Raw genomic sequence first — 15,609 nt, forward strand, 5'->3', positions numbered from 1 at the left:
AAATGATTTTTTTTAAATATTTTTTGAAAAAGCAAAATAAACAAATATCATTAATAAAACGTCTAAAATTACTTCTGTATTTTAGCTTTTCTCTGTTAGAGATAGTAAAAAACACAAAATTTTCAGCACTACGAAAAGCATTTTCAATTTTTTTAACATTTAGACAGAGAGTAGATAATTTTTGTAAAATGTTTTCTTCTGTTTAAAAGAATGACTATTATTACATTTTCTTCAATTTTGTGTTTTATAGATTCGAATTCTAAAAACTTGTTAAAAGTTGATCTGTCATGGATAAAAGTTAATGCATGAAATTATTGGATGAATTCAATGATTATGAAAAATAATTCAGGTTTTCAGATGTTGATATCGGATCTAGTATTGTAACTCCCTTAAAAATAAAATATTTTTATGGTTTTTTAATTAGAGATTATTTTGAAAACTAAGAAATTAAGGATTTCATAGTAATTTTTCTTCATTAGAAGTTAAAAATCTATTATAAATTTTATTTGAAGGCCACCAGTAGAATGAAAACGACAAAAACTTAAAGATTACCTTTATAACAATTAAATATAAATTTCATGATCAAAATTAAGCAAAATATACACGAATTTTCTGGTATTTCATATATTAAAGGAGATATTTTCAAAAAATTTAACCATACATCCCGAAAAAACAATCGAATGGACAAAGTTGGCATTTAAGCACTGAGTTTTACAGTTGGCATTTAAGCACTAAAATTTTTTGAAAACAATGAAACACTAACCAGCTCAATTGACGACATAATTTCATTTGAAACATTTTATTTTAGTTTAGTTGATTTTTATAGTTTCTATAGTTGATTTTTAAACCATTAGAAATAGACATATTGTTCCAAGAGAAACAATGCCATTAATGACATATAGATTATTTGCTTAGTTGTTTGGAACAATAAATACACTTATGAAGAAATTGTAAAATTTTAATTTCTATGCAGCCCCTCAATTATGTTAGTCACCTAATAAAATATTTTTGACTTAAATATTTTAAAGAAAAACTTTATTCGTTTCAATTTCTTTCTTTTCTTTATTCGTGTGAATGTTTTTATCATTTTATCTTAAACGAATCTTGCTCAGCCACCTGCTGGAAGGATTGTGCATTAATTGGCACCTTTTCATTGAAGTGACAATGAAATGATATAAAATACTATAAAATAGTGATATTCAAAGTCTCATAACACGATGTATACATATTATTGTAAAAACTAAAGAATTATTGTTAATCTCCTTCAAAATATCGTATTAATATTCATTGCAGTTCTTTATAGACGTGATAATTTAACAAAATACTTTTACTAAATTATTTTTCAAAACATTCGCCCATAGTAAGGATCAATAAAATGCCCAGTACAAAAAAACAAATATTACTTTATTCAACATTCAATCAAAAGAAATAAAAAAAAACACTTATTTCTAGATAATTTATATACAGAGAATATCAAAAATGCAATCTCAACGTATAGTTTTCATACATATGTTCGTTTTTACATGCATGGAATAAATAAAAGAAGGATTTGATTTGAAATAACCTAGGAATCTTGTGATGTAAAAAAAAAAACTAGCATAAAATAACATTCGAAATCCGTTTTTCAAGGTTTTTTTCTCCTTCAAGAATGAAAATAGAAATAACGCAATTCTTTCATTTCTTGTTTTATTTATTTATCAAATACTTCAAAATTTTGTTTCCCTTATTTAGATACAAAAATTAATTTGGACAAACTAAATTTCTCAATTTAATAACTTATTTCTTCATCTGATTAAAATATCTATAGTAAATTATGCTTTATATATATTGTTAACTCAAATTATCTTTTAATAATATTGTAAATGATTCCATAACTTCGTTTCTAATATTCTTTCTGTATTTTTTCTCGAACTCACTTCTTTATGCTAACATTTTCCTATGATTATGTATACAAATAGCTTTCTTCTTGAGATAGGCTTAAAAAGCAGGCTTCCAAAATATATCGAAGGTTACCATCTGGCCGTTCATATTTTTGAAACAGGGAGCTTATTCTTCACCTTTAAAAACTTTCTTTAAAAGCTTATGCTTGAAAAACTCTGCATTCGCCAAACGCATGAAACACCGAAAAAAGAAGCTTTTAAACAGGATGTCCACTAATAAAGAAAAATTGAAGAACAGAACCCTACCTCTTCTTAAAGTGCAAAAATAGGAAGAATCCGTAATCTATAAAACAAAAACTTGAACTGCTTTTTTCCATGATATATTTCAAAAACAGAATCCTTCCGTGTCTCGAGATATATTGCTATAGCGGAGATCTCCTCTAGATGTGATATTCCCCTCTTTTTTTCTAAAAACAAAAATCTCCGCTCTCGATCGCCCTCTTACTATCACTTTTCGTTAACGTGGAACAATTTCGAATCCATCGATGTGACTGTCACACCTAATTGGGTCCGGTTCCAACCGGTTCTGGCGTGACATCCAAGCGCTTCTCTCTGCATGCGTAACTTGGTAAATGGATAAAGCGTTCGCGTCACTGGATAAATGTCACTCAAAGTAGATTTTTTCGTCTGTTTCGAGCTCTGCAGTTGCTTTATGATTCTTGCTGTCCATTTATTTATTTTGTTGCCTCCATTGTTCATCGTGTCCCTTTTGCAAAGAGAAACGCTCGCTTTGGCTGTCAGCCAAGTTTCAATCGGAATTTGGAAATAAGAATTTCCGTTTGGCGGTAAATTATTTCTCATTGAGTTTTAAATTGATTGTTTTGGGACAAATATATGATGCACGCATAGACAGAATCTGGTTTCCAAATACTTTTGAAGTCATGTGGGAGGAATGCATCATCCTTTTGTGTCCACATTTGGAAATGTCAAGTTTTGTTTAGAACACCTATTTATGCTGCAAGATTTTATGTTATCGTGGCGTTTTATAGGAAAATGAGTTTTCCTCAAAAACTGTGTGACATAATAGATTATAGAATTCATTATTCTCACGTAATAAATAATCTGGCATAAAATATGTTTAATCTTCATGATAGGACATTACTATTTAGGTAGAGTTGGGCTAACTCTTATAAAATTATTCAGAATGCCTAGCCAAGTTGGAATATTTAGTGTTTATTGGTGTCTTTTTTAATAACATGAGATTAAATTATTTTGTTCCGAATAATGCTAAGCACATGCGTAAAAAATTATTACAATTATTTCTTTCTTTATAACAAGCAGATCTAAAATTTAATTGGCTACCTGTTAAAAGGATAAAGATTTGATGAAATTTTCAAAGAATCTCGATTAAGAACTGAAGCGCTATTATATTGTGAGAATTTAAAGGAAATATTCCTGTTAAATTTTAAGCATGAAAAGATATTTTACGTGTATTAAAATTAAAATCCTGATAGAAAAAAAAAACAATTACAAAATATGCAGATCATAATATTTCCAATATCTGTTTGGAAATGCAAAATGGTAAACTTTAATAGTAGTTTGTAGTAATGGTAGGAAATGTTGGTTTTATGAAGAAAGGTTATTGAATCATAATAACGAAGCAAGACTATTGCAACCTATAAAAAAGTTTATGTAAATCAGAATGGAAACCATCATGTTTTAATATCAGTTGCTAAAGGTTTATTTTGGAACATTCAGTATTTTCGAAATTGCTGCTGTATTGTTAATGTTTTGTGAATCAATTAAAATTTTATAACGAAATTTTAAATTAATTTCTGAATGACCTTCACTATATTTTCTTTCCCTAAACTCTTTACTGTTTTAATTAAACAGCAAATTGCTAGTAAAATTTTATTCTTTGAATCCTATAATTTTTTTTCTTCTTTTACTTCACGGATGAACAAATATATACGCTTGAATGCAAAGCACTTTCAATGAAACTTTCAATTATCTGTTTGCATAGTTCATAGTCATTCCATAGCAAATGTGAGTTATTGATAAAGATTATCCTTGAAATTTATATCAACAAATTATAGATTACGAGACATATTTCGTTAAAATAAAACTGTTTCTCTGATTAATCATTATGAAAAATATTGTCTCAAATCAATTATTATGAAAAATTTGCCTCAAATCAATCATTATGAAGAATTTGCCATAACTTGCGATCATCCAAAAAAATCACTTAATTCTTACCTCTTCATACTTCCCATCCCTTTGTTCACGTTCCCCCATTGCTTATCTTAAAAGATGTTGCCTACTTTAATTCTTCGAAGTCCCTTCCTATTACTTTTTTTTCTTTGCTTCGAAACTTCTGCCTTATACAAAAATATAAAGTAAAAGAAAATCTCAATATCATTTAAAAATACAAATTAAACGAAATGTTTAGAAATGTCAAATCCTCCTGCGTTATAGTCTGATCTATTTCTTTTTCTATTCGCGCCATTCTAAAGTCAAAGAATAGTCCAAATCTTTGAACTTTCTCCTTTTAATCTGAGCTATTCTTCTCTTGTTTTCAGAACAGGCTACTCCCCGGGGGTGGTCGAACGTAAGGCGGGATGGCCTCCTGGAGAGGTTGATGTCTAATAACTCAGCCTTCCATTTCGTGCGTCCTGGAATTTCTCTCACCCCTCTTTTTTGCATCGATTTGTGAGCGTGGGTCGCGGGTCCGCCATCTTGTTATCTCCCTTTCCGACCCCCCCCCATCTCTTCTTTTCATCCCCCCATCAAAGAGTGACGGACAGGCGACACACGCGGCAATGCCCGGCGATGACCGACTGACGTGATTTACACGGGCCGTCGCAGAAGATGGGAAATAAGTATACGCTCGCGAATCCTAGAATTTATATATATCTATATATGCGTATGTATCAGCAGAGAGGAAGAAATTTCCAGAAAGAGAAGAATTCTTAGAGGGTGGCGAAGAGCACACAAAAGTAAAAGTAAAATGACGATGATGGGCATTCGGCTTATTTTTTTTTTTATTTCCTTTTCGTTCTTTTATCTTTTGCTTTTTAGCGTGCGTCCTTTCAATGTATCCGAGCGCGCGCGTCGGAAATGGTATTCTTATTTCTCTCTAAGATATTTCTTATTTTGAGTATTTTTTTTTGGTGATATTTTCAATCATTTCCCCCCACCTTTTCTTTATCATTTTTTTTCTATATCTCTTTTTCTTTTTGGGCGCTTTATCTTTAAAGGGGTTCCCCTTTTATCTTTATCTGGGCATCAGTTTTCGCTGTCAGGCATTTTCGACGGATTTCAATTTTTTTTTAACTTTTCATTTCGCATTCGTGCAATTCCCAAGATGAGGCTAGCGTACGTTCAAAGTGCTGATGATGATGGTACTGCCTTCGATTCACTATAAGAAAAAAAGGAGGGTTCCAGCATTTTTTTTTTCAACATGGAAAAAATCTGAAAGAAATTCTACATAAATAGCATCGTCTGTTTTTCCATCTCATGTACCGTGATATACACCTCTAGGTAGTCATTAGGGAGACTGCATTATTAGGAGTTTTGCGCACCATAAGACTCAAACAGGAACGAAAATGCTCGCGATTTTGAAAAAAGTTCAAAAATGGCAACTTGTTTTTTTTGTTTTTATTTTTTTTCATATATTTTCTACTTTATGCTTCAGCTACAGGTTGTTTGCCAAATAAGATACTTTTCTTTTAGATACAAATCTTGGATACACTCTTGAAAAGAAAATCATGTTTTATTAGGAACTAAATATCATAAAAATTCACACAAAGTATCTGATTAATTTATACTTAGATACGAATACCTTATTCCATTATCTATCAAGGCCATGGAAAAGTATTTAAATTAGCATATTTCATCTTTCAGCATTGGGTTTCAATTATGCATGTTATCTGTCCTGTCCTTACCTGATGTTTTTTATTGAAATTTGTCCTGACAATGATTTTTTTTTAATTTCAAACATCTTATTAACAATAATAAAAATGTCACATTAACTGTAATTTTAACTTGTAATTAATGTGACTTTTTGATCGAAATAAAATTCTATTATTTTATTTTCAGAATTTTCAATAAAACTTCTCTCATCTATTCATATATTTGAAAAGAAGATAAAATGTATCAATTCTTTTCTCGGTAGTTAAATGACAAGACGCATTTATTTTCGTAAACATGATAAATCGAATCCATCGATTAAAAGAATAAATGAAAAAATAACTGATTTTCTTTTGCGGTAAAGAAAACTTAAAAATGAAGAAGTTTTTTTTTTTTTTTTTTTTTTTTTTTGTATATCCCTTTTTCATATTTTTACTCTTAAGCTGTATATAGCAAAAGCAAATTACTTTAAAGTCATGAAAGGTTTGATCGCCCTTATATATATTAAGATCAGTTGAATAAATATACACTTTAAAAATCTTCACCTGTGAAAGGATTGAGGTTGTTCTGGTATATACTTTTATTGAAATGAATAACACGAATTTTTATATTCATCTTTAAAAATTAATAGAATGATAGCTTAGGAAAAAAATGATTTTATTCTCATATAAATAATTCCATTTTTATCACAATTACAAAAATAAATTTTCATTATAAGCTTTTATTTACTTAGGAATATTCAATAAATTAAATAGCCGAAAAAAAGTATAGATAAATAATAATTTTACATTTTTTTTTAAAGTTTGGAAACAAATTTACGAATCTTGTTTTTTTTTTTTTTTTTTTTTTTCATTTAACTCCGTGTAGAAAGCATAATTCCTAAATCCGTTTTTAATTCTTGAATAAGTTACCTCAATAAAAATAACTACTCAAAAGCCATGAGTAGGTTTCGATTATTTTCATATATTTTTATCAATTGAATTATTATAAAATGCAAATACTTCAATTATATATGATTATTCATCATCTTCACATACAGACATATTATAACATTTTTTTTAGATATGTTAGGTATGAAAAAGAGAATTCATTCAAAATCATATGAAGTTTTATTATTAGAATATCTGCTACCACTTTTAATATTTAATTCAAACATAGTTATCTACAATACTTATGTCACTTTCTCATAAATATTCGTTTATCCATTATAATACTTGAATAATTATATATTCTATTCTATTGTGGAGTTTCTTAAGCAAATAGATTATCAATAGGATAATTATACACTTCTTAAATATTTTATCCAATAGATTTATTTGAAATGTATCTAAGATATTCTATCAAATGCATATGATGCCACATTCAAAGACATTTACAAATATATCCTGTCGTAATTAAAAAGAGTAAAAATATAAATATGGTCCATATTTCAGTTCTTCAGCATTTATCAGAAGAAAAATTTATTTTAAAGTTTCAATTAACCTAATATATATATTTTAGCAACTTAATAATTATAATTTTACATGATTTAATTGATTTATTTGAATTTTCTTTGACAGGAAGATATTTTGCTTTAAAGTTTTATTACTAAGGATAATAATGGTTGACGATTTTAATATTCACATCATATCTTCGTATGACATATTTTTTTAAATTTTTTTTCTCTTGAAGATATATGGTGCTAGCTTCTCAGACGTCAAAAATATTTCTCTCTGTGAATAATAATAATAAAGAAAATATAAACATCTTTCTGAAGCAAAAAAATTCTCATTTTGGCGGCAAAAGATTTCTCTGATTCAAACCACTATCACTCCTCTGGGGTCTGATGCACGGAGGGGCGAGCGCAGAGATTAATTTCCTGCTCGAAACATGACTTTTTCCGATATCGAAGATTTTCAATATTAGCCTTTGGCGTGCCAAACATTGGTTTGTCAGGAGTTGCCCCTAGGCTGGGGTAATTGCATTTTTTCCTCTACTTCTCCCCGCTGCTTCTTGAATCCAATTTTACATCACACCGTAAGATAAAAAAAAGAACAAAAATTGCGATTACTCAGGCCCACCTTACCGTAACAGTGTATAAGATAAATTAGCCGGTTGTACCATCTATCTCTTAACTCCCCTCCCCCACTACCTGGTCGCCTTTTCGCTACTTCATCAGAAGAAATTCTTTCGATCGGTCTGTTGCCACTGATTCATGTAGAAACTATCGCTTGGAGAATGAAAAATAAAGAAGCAGACGATAGACGAGGAAGTGAAGAGAGAGAGAAAAAATAGAAGAAAAAAAAACCTTGGTAAAAATAACGGTCTATAATTTGTGACGTTAAAAGAAAGGTGGCGAAAAAATTCAATTTATAGGTGCTTCTAAATGACTTTTCGTTATATAGGAGTTTTGATTTTATGATGTAAGACACGCCATCTTTTAGCACATGAGTCTTAAGGGCCAGAATTTATTTATATATATAGATATATGGCTTTTTAATGTCCTTATGTTATATAGCGAACACAGATTTCGCTAATATCGGTTTTGGATGAGTCACTTTTTAAGTTTGGAGGGAAGTTATGTGGGAGTTTTCTGCCCTGTCGACAGGTGCTTGTGTAGGGTTAATGAGAAAATGTCAAAATATGGAGTTTGAATCATTATTTAAAGGCCCACTCCATTATATGTAATATTCATATTTAAAGTAAAGAGGTCTATTTCAATTGCGAAATAACCAGGAATAAAATGTGTTAAACTCCATTTGGCGAGGGAATTGCATTTAAATTTGTTTAAGTTGAAAACGTATTTGGTACAAAGTAAGTCTTTGATGATTCTTTTCGCTTTTATTTTCTTATTCACAGTAAGAGAGAAAAAATAAGGAAGAAGAAGACGATCAATATATTTATCTTCACCCAAGCTACTAAGTAACAGTTTTGAATTAAAATTCTATAACATTTATTTCCTATTCAGTTACATAACTTCTAGCGAAGGAACATAAAAAAATCCCTATTTATAATTTGTATTAAAGCAGTTAAATCTTTATGCTTTAGGTTATACAATAATACAAATAATATTTTTAAAAAGCAATTGCATATTAATGTAATAATAATAAAAAAAATATTTTTAATAAAAAATCTGGAGTTCAAAGGAAAAGGCATAAAAATGCCAGGCTGGCACAAATGTTCTTAACTAAATTCGAATTTTGGTCATATTCTGGATATACAGGAATTTAGTCCTTTGTAATGTACATTGAGAATATATTTTCTTAACGCTTATCGTGAGCGTTCCATTGTTTTTCGATTTTTATTTGATCCCCAGATTTTTATGAAATTGCTTTCTACTTTTTCAAAAATTAATGAATAAATATTTTATAATAAATATTTTTCTTTTTTTTTCTTATTATTTCCTTTTTATTTTAAAATATATTTCACAAATCCTTATTATAATTACTATGAAAACTTGCAATCAATTTACTCAAATTTGCTATAATTAAAATTCAAAATAAGATTTAAGCAATAAATTGATAATTATTCTAAACGGATTAAATTATTGTATTGTTGTCTGGAACTCCCGATTATATGCATACATATATGAAACATACAAATATGAAATTTACAAACATGTTAGGAATCAATTTAAGCATAAATATTTAAAAGCAAAACATGCCAATCCGTATAATATTTGACAGTTACATTGACGATGAAAAAACATGTTACAACTTTGTCTCATGATAAGCATAATGGATAGTTATTTTAAGCGTTTAGCTGCAAATTGTCTTTCGTTAAGCTATCATATCAACTTTTTTTACTACTAAATCCTTTACTGTTTTCAAAATTTATTTAGTCTGCTATGTTTTATGAACATCATTTGAACTTGAATATTTGTACACCATATGAACATGACTATCCCTATAACATTTAATCCTATATAACTTTAAGGTGATTAGAATACATTTTAAGAACTTAAAATAAAAATATGCTTGGCAATTTTGATTTACCATTTATTAGTAGTAAAAAATGCTGTCATATTATGTTTATCATGCATTCTACTTTTGCTTAACTAAACTAGTGAAAATAATTTAATACTTTTTTGAATATATTTTTTCAAACTTTTTTGTTCATCTAATATTTACTCATCAAACTGTTTCCCTTCCATTTTATATACTTTTACTTCTTTTAATGTTTTCTTTTTCTCTAAAACTCTCTTTTCTGTTATTTTGTTTGTGGTGTAAAATTTAAAAATCAAATGACCGTTTTTTTATTCTATATTTTTTATAACAGATTTTTAAAAATATCGCAATGCTTCTTATACTTGTGATAAGAACTCTTTAAATATATCTCTTGGGTTATGAAACCGCGCTTTTGAAAACAGTTTCTAAAATATATCTACAACCTTAGGGTTTCGACTCCAAGAAGAAAACATTAACTGATTTTGTTTTAATTGTATTTCTAATATCAATTAATTAAATTCAGAAATTCCTTTTTCTGAACTAATTGATTAAAATTATCTAAATGAATATATTTATGTAAATATTTCTTTACAATCATAAATGTGATGATGATGATCCTTTCTTTCCCTAAGTTCTACATTTTTTTAAGAATAAATAAGGTAGAAATATTTTGAAAGTTCGAAAATAATTTTCTAATAGGAAAAATTCAAAAAAAAAAAAAATCCCGAGACTCCGCCTGGTTTACAAGAATATTCCACTATTGCATCTGTGAGAAAATATATTTTATTTCCAATCCAAAATCAATGAAAGTGCAAAAATCAAAACAATGTATTATTTAATATTAATAAATGATAAATATTTTTATTTTAAAGTTTAATGAACATTTTCAAAACGAAATTTTGATCACTCAATTGTTTATGCACAGAATAACAAATAATCGTACAGAAAATTTAATAGTTAAGATTTTTAAGGCTCTGAAACTGAACTTAGAATAACTTAATCCATAATTTTGGAAGTTGTAATTTAAACCGTTGGAAGCTGATACCAGAATGAATAGTTTTTTTTCCCAATAGAATTTAATTCCAATTTACTTCCAAATTAATTCCAATTCCTAGTAGCAAAAATATATAAGAAAACTTATAGGTTCCAATATTTGCAGTATTATACAATAACGTAAAAGCAAAACCTTATTAGTTTACAGTTCCAACCTTATTATATTGTATAAGGTATTTGTTCCAAATACCTTAATAGTTTGTATTTGTAAGCAAAAATTATATATTCAGTTATAAACTAGCTTAAGGAACTAGAGAAAAGGGAGCGGGGGTGACGTTTTGGATAATGCCCCCCCCCATTTAGCCATGGACATTATTATTATTTCGTATCTAATTACGATATGTAATTCTGAAATGTTTTCAGTGTAAAACGAATTAAAAATTCTCTTTGTAAGATACTTTTATGTTCTTTTATAAAGTTAAAATTGCATTTTTAAGAATTCAGTAGATATATACTTATTTTTTGCTTATAACATATGAATTAATCATTAAAAAATTAATTTGTTGCAATTGCATTCATTTGTTTCTTCCTTCTCTCATTTCAATGTGTTCGAGAGGACATCTACCTTCCTCTTTTTATTAAAAGGATATCAGCAGACGTCGATTCGCAGCAATATTTTAGAAATCATCGGACAATCTAAGTTAACGATTATTTCTGTTCAAAACAAAGTGTTTGTTTTGATTGTGCGATTCAAAAATCATTTCTGATAACATGAGTTCGATTAAAGGGAGTTTTAAGATATTCACTACAAATTCTTAAATAGTAATTTTAAATTGAACTGCAATTGTTAATCAGCACTTTAGTTCTTTCTTTTCTTATTTTGGGGGCCTCTAAAAGAAGCTTTAGATATGAAAGTGAGTTAATCGAATGATTCCCTCTTGAGAAAAGTCACAAAAGTGGGGGAATTGAAACTTTTCCTCACAAGAAAACGTTGTGAATAGAAAATAACTACAAAAATTAAATTGCAATTTTGTGCTGGCAGGGTATAAAAAGACGAACCACATCATATGATTCTAATTTAGCATATTGAGGGATATATTTAAATTAAATATGTATAATCCATTCTTTTGTTAGAAGACCCCAGAAGAGGTTAATGGAATGCCTGTATTACAAACGACTCACGAGTCACAGCATCCATAACCTTTGTCAAACCACAAACTACCATTACCAGCCTGTCATACCCACAGTTTATAGAGTGTTTTAAAGTTCCCCTGAAAAATGTTCCACACAACAGTCAGCAGTCATGTATACTCTTTGTGTATAAGCGGCAGAAATCTTCCCCTCTTTCATTTCCGGTAACAGACCGGAAATAGAATGGGCGGTTGTCACGTGGTTCCACGAATACTCTTGGACTCAGATCACTTCTTCGTTTCCTTTTCTTCGCACCTAGCGGGACCAGTTTCAATCAAACTGAAACGGACAGTTGAAAACGATTTCTGAGACTCTAGGAACTTAACGATAACTGAAGGAAAGTTGGAGACATCTTTTTCCTTTTATTTTACTTACTTCACGTTTCTGTATCTGTCTGTTTTGGATTTTGTTGCTGTTGTTGTTTATGTTACTTCTTCGTGCGGTCATTCATCTTTTTCAATTTCTGAAAAATGAGAATAGTTTTCTCAAAGATTTCATGATTTTTTTTTCTGTCTCACCTATAACGACAAAAGATGAGCAAAAATATTGTTTATTTGCGGAGAAGAAACTTATTTTTCATGATTAGATATCGTTATTTCCGGAGTTAACTGCCAAATAAAGATTAAAAATAAAGTTAAGAAGTTTTTGCTATATGTTACATGTTCTAAAATAAAATAGTGTGCTATGCCAATTTTTTTATAAAATTAGTAAATTTTTTGTGAATCTTTTTGTTGAAAAATAGTTTCGAGCTTTCTTACTGTTGAGAAAACGTACGTCCTGACAAAATGAAATCAAATTCTAAAGATGTTCTTCATAATATTGTAGATTTGTTTTTAATAAATTTTTTTAACAGTTGTCTTGAAATTATTTATGAAGTCAAGAAAAAGAAAAATGCCACCAATTAAATAAAAATATGATCCATAACAATGTCATAATGTGTAATTTGATGAATTAGTATCATCAAATGAGAGCTTTTAATTCCTGTTCCCCCAAATAATAAAAAACAAATTAAACGCCACCAAATACAAATACAAGTCATTGCACATCATTTCAAAACTATAAGACAGATAGAAAATCACACTAATCAAAGTCAATTAAATATTGACACCTTTTTTACCACAAAAAATGACATCAACCAATATAAAACTTATCTAAATCTCTTCAAAACTACACGACTAACAAAAAATCACGTCAAACAAAACTAAACAATAATTAGGAATTCCTTAATCTCCAAAACAATAAAAAACGCCATCGCTTAAATGCAAATACTCGCCAATTAGCATCACTTTAGAACTGCAATACTCACATAACACTACTACAGAATAACACCCATCAAATACACTTTTATCAAAATGGCTGTGGCATTAAACGGTTGCAGAATCAATCGAAACCTTTCATCACATATACCCTTTTGAGCCCCTCGCGAGCTGCAGAGGCTCGTGCAAGGGGTAAAGTGCATTTTAATTGAGCTACCCCTTTCACTAAGTGAGTTCCTCACAGGTCCCCCATTGGGGCCAGTATTTAGGAGTGCATCCATCGAGATAACTCTACCGTTTGATGTAAAACCACTCAACCTTGCTTTGAAGTTTGCCTCCTATTAGGGGAGCAAAGGGTGGTGATAAGGGGCCGGTTGCACATCATGTATATCGTAATTACTTGTCTCGGGGGGTGTTAACAAATTTGTGCATTGGTGAATATAAATTCACTGCAGCATTGAAGGTTAAAGGGTGATTATATTGATTCTAATCCCCTTTTTTATGTACTGGGAATTATTCTTTACTAAATTTAATATTTTATAATTTTATACTAAATAAAGTTTTTATTTATTTATTTATTTTAGTTTAGTTTTTTTATCTTTCAGATACATATTTCTGTGGAAAAGATTCGCGCAAATCCATTTCCGTGAAACAAAAGGTTTCCACTTTTATGTTAAAAAATAAATAAATAAAATTAAGTACTAATCGATTGCAAGTAAAAGATAATTCATTTCAATACAATTTTATATCAATAAATAAATAAATAAAATTAAGTGATAATCGACGATAAGTAAAAAATAATTAATATCAATGCAATTTTGTATTAAATCTTATTGAAATGTTTTAAGCAATCATGGCATTTATAACTCTTTTGAAAAACTTATGCTGAAAAAGAATCTATTATATTTCAATACTTTCCAAATTATTTCTTGGATTTCTGGGGTCACCCAATATTAGATCTAGAGATGAAGAAATCTTGCAATCGATTCATATTTCAAAGTAGTTTTCCCACTTTTGTGTGGGAAATAATAAGAGAAAGTTCTGTAATTTGTAGAATATATTTGTTCATATTCTTAAATATTTTATCAGAAAGGAAATTATTATATTTTTGAACTTATATGATAAGTATGAAAATAATGCATTAAAAAGATGCGAATGATTTGAAATTATTACTATTATAAACATTCGAATAATATATGTTGAAATGTTTCTTTTTGTAGTTTAAATTTCGGAATAAGTAGCAACGAAAAAAATTTTACAGGTACTTCTGGTTTGAAAAGGAATTAATTTTTAAATAATTAAATAGAAATATGAAAAATCCAATTAAAATTTAATGGAACATTTATTAAAAGGTTTTCATCCATATTTATTTTTAATTTCTGGGTAATAGATTCTTTATGTGAATAGAATAGAATTTGTTAGGAAGTTTAAGAAGTTTTAAAAAATAAGATATTGTAAAAAGTGTTCTTCATAAAAAAAAAATAATAATAATAATAATAAATAAATAAATTTCAAGCAAAACATCAGAGGAAATGGGTAAAGAAAGAATGAACTGACGAAATAATGCTTTTATATCAATAAAAAGCATATTCCTAAAAAAAATGAATGAATTTTTCTAAAAACCGATTTCGGAATTAATACTAAGTTACAGAATTAAATTTCAAAATTATGTTTACAATGATTAAACCAGTGAATCAAGTTTTTTATATCTGTTTTATGTCGTTAAATTTTAAAAGTAAATTTGGGTTCATTCCCCATTGTTAAAGAAATCATACAACCCTTACAGCCCCACGCTTCAGCACAATAGCGACCACACAACTACACTGAAACCTATCAAATTAGATACCAATCCCTTTGTTACTCTCGTCAAATAGGCTCCCTCCTCCCTTTCATCGTGCAGATCCGCTTTTCAGCACGTAAGGGTTATCGCCAGATATGTAGATCATTTTTTTCCCTGTTGTATATTGTTACCTAAGTGATTCTTATGGTGCTACAAGACATAATAAAATTCGATTCATACGCATCAAAGTTTTTTTTTATTGGTAAAGTGGGCTATATTTTTTTTCTTGCAACAGGTGTCGGAAGAAAATTTTTTCTATTCATAAGGTTTCATGGTATTGTAGTCACTTGATTCTGTTAAAAATGTATTTTGGCCTTCCTGCGAAAAGATGCATTTTGGAAGCTATAGAATTTTATGTTTGAATAAATATCTATATGAATTTTCATAATATTTACATAGTTTTCTTTTAACTAAATTTTTTAAAGAATGTCTTGTTCTTTGCATTTCTTCAGGAACAAAAAGGACGAGATTAATATAAGATGATCAGAAATATACTATAAAAATAATTTCTTCATAATTCAAAAGAGGGCTCCATGGTCCATGAAAATAAGTCATTGACAAAAAAAAAAAAAAAAAAAAAAAAAAGAAAAGAAAAATCGAGAAGAGGTTATATC

This window comes from Argiope bruennichi, chromosome 3 (genome assembly GCF_947563725.1).
Source record: "Argiope bruennichi chromosome 3, qqArgBrue1.1, whole genome shotgun sequence".
NCBI classification, from domain to species: Eukaryota; Metazoa; Arthropoda; class Arachnida; order Araneae; family Araneidae; genus Argiope; species Argiope bruennichi.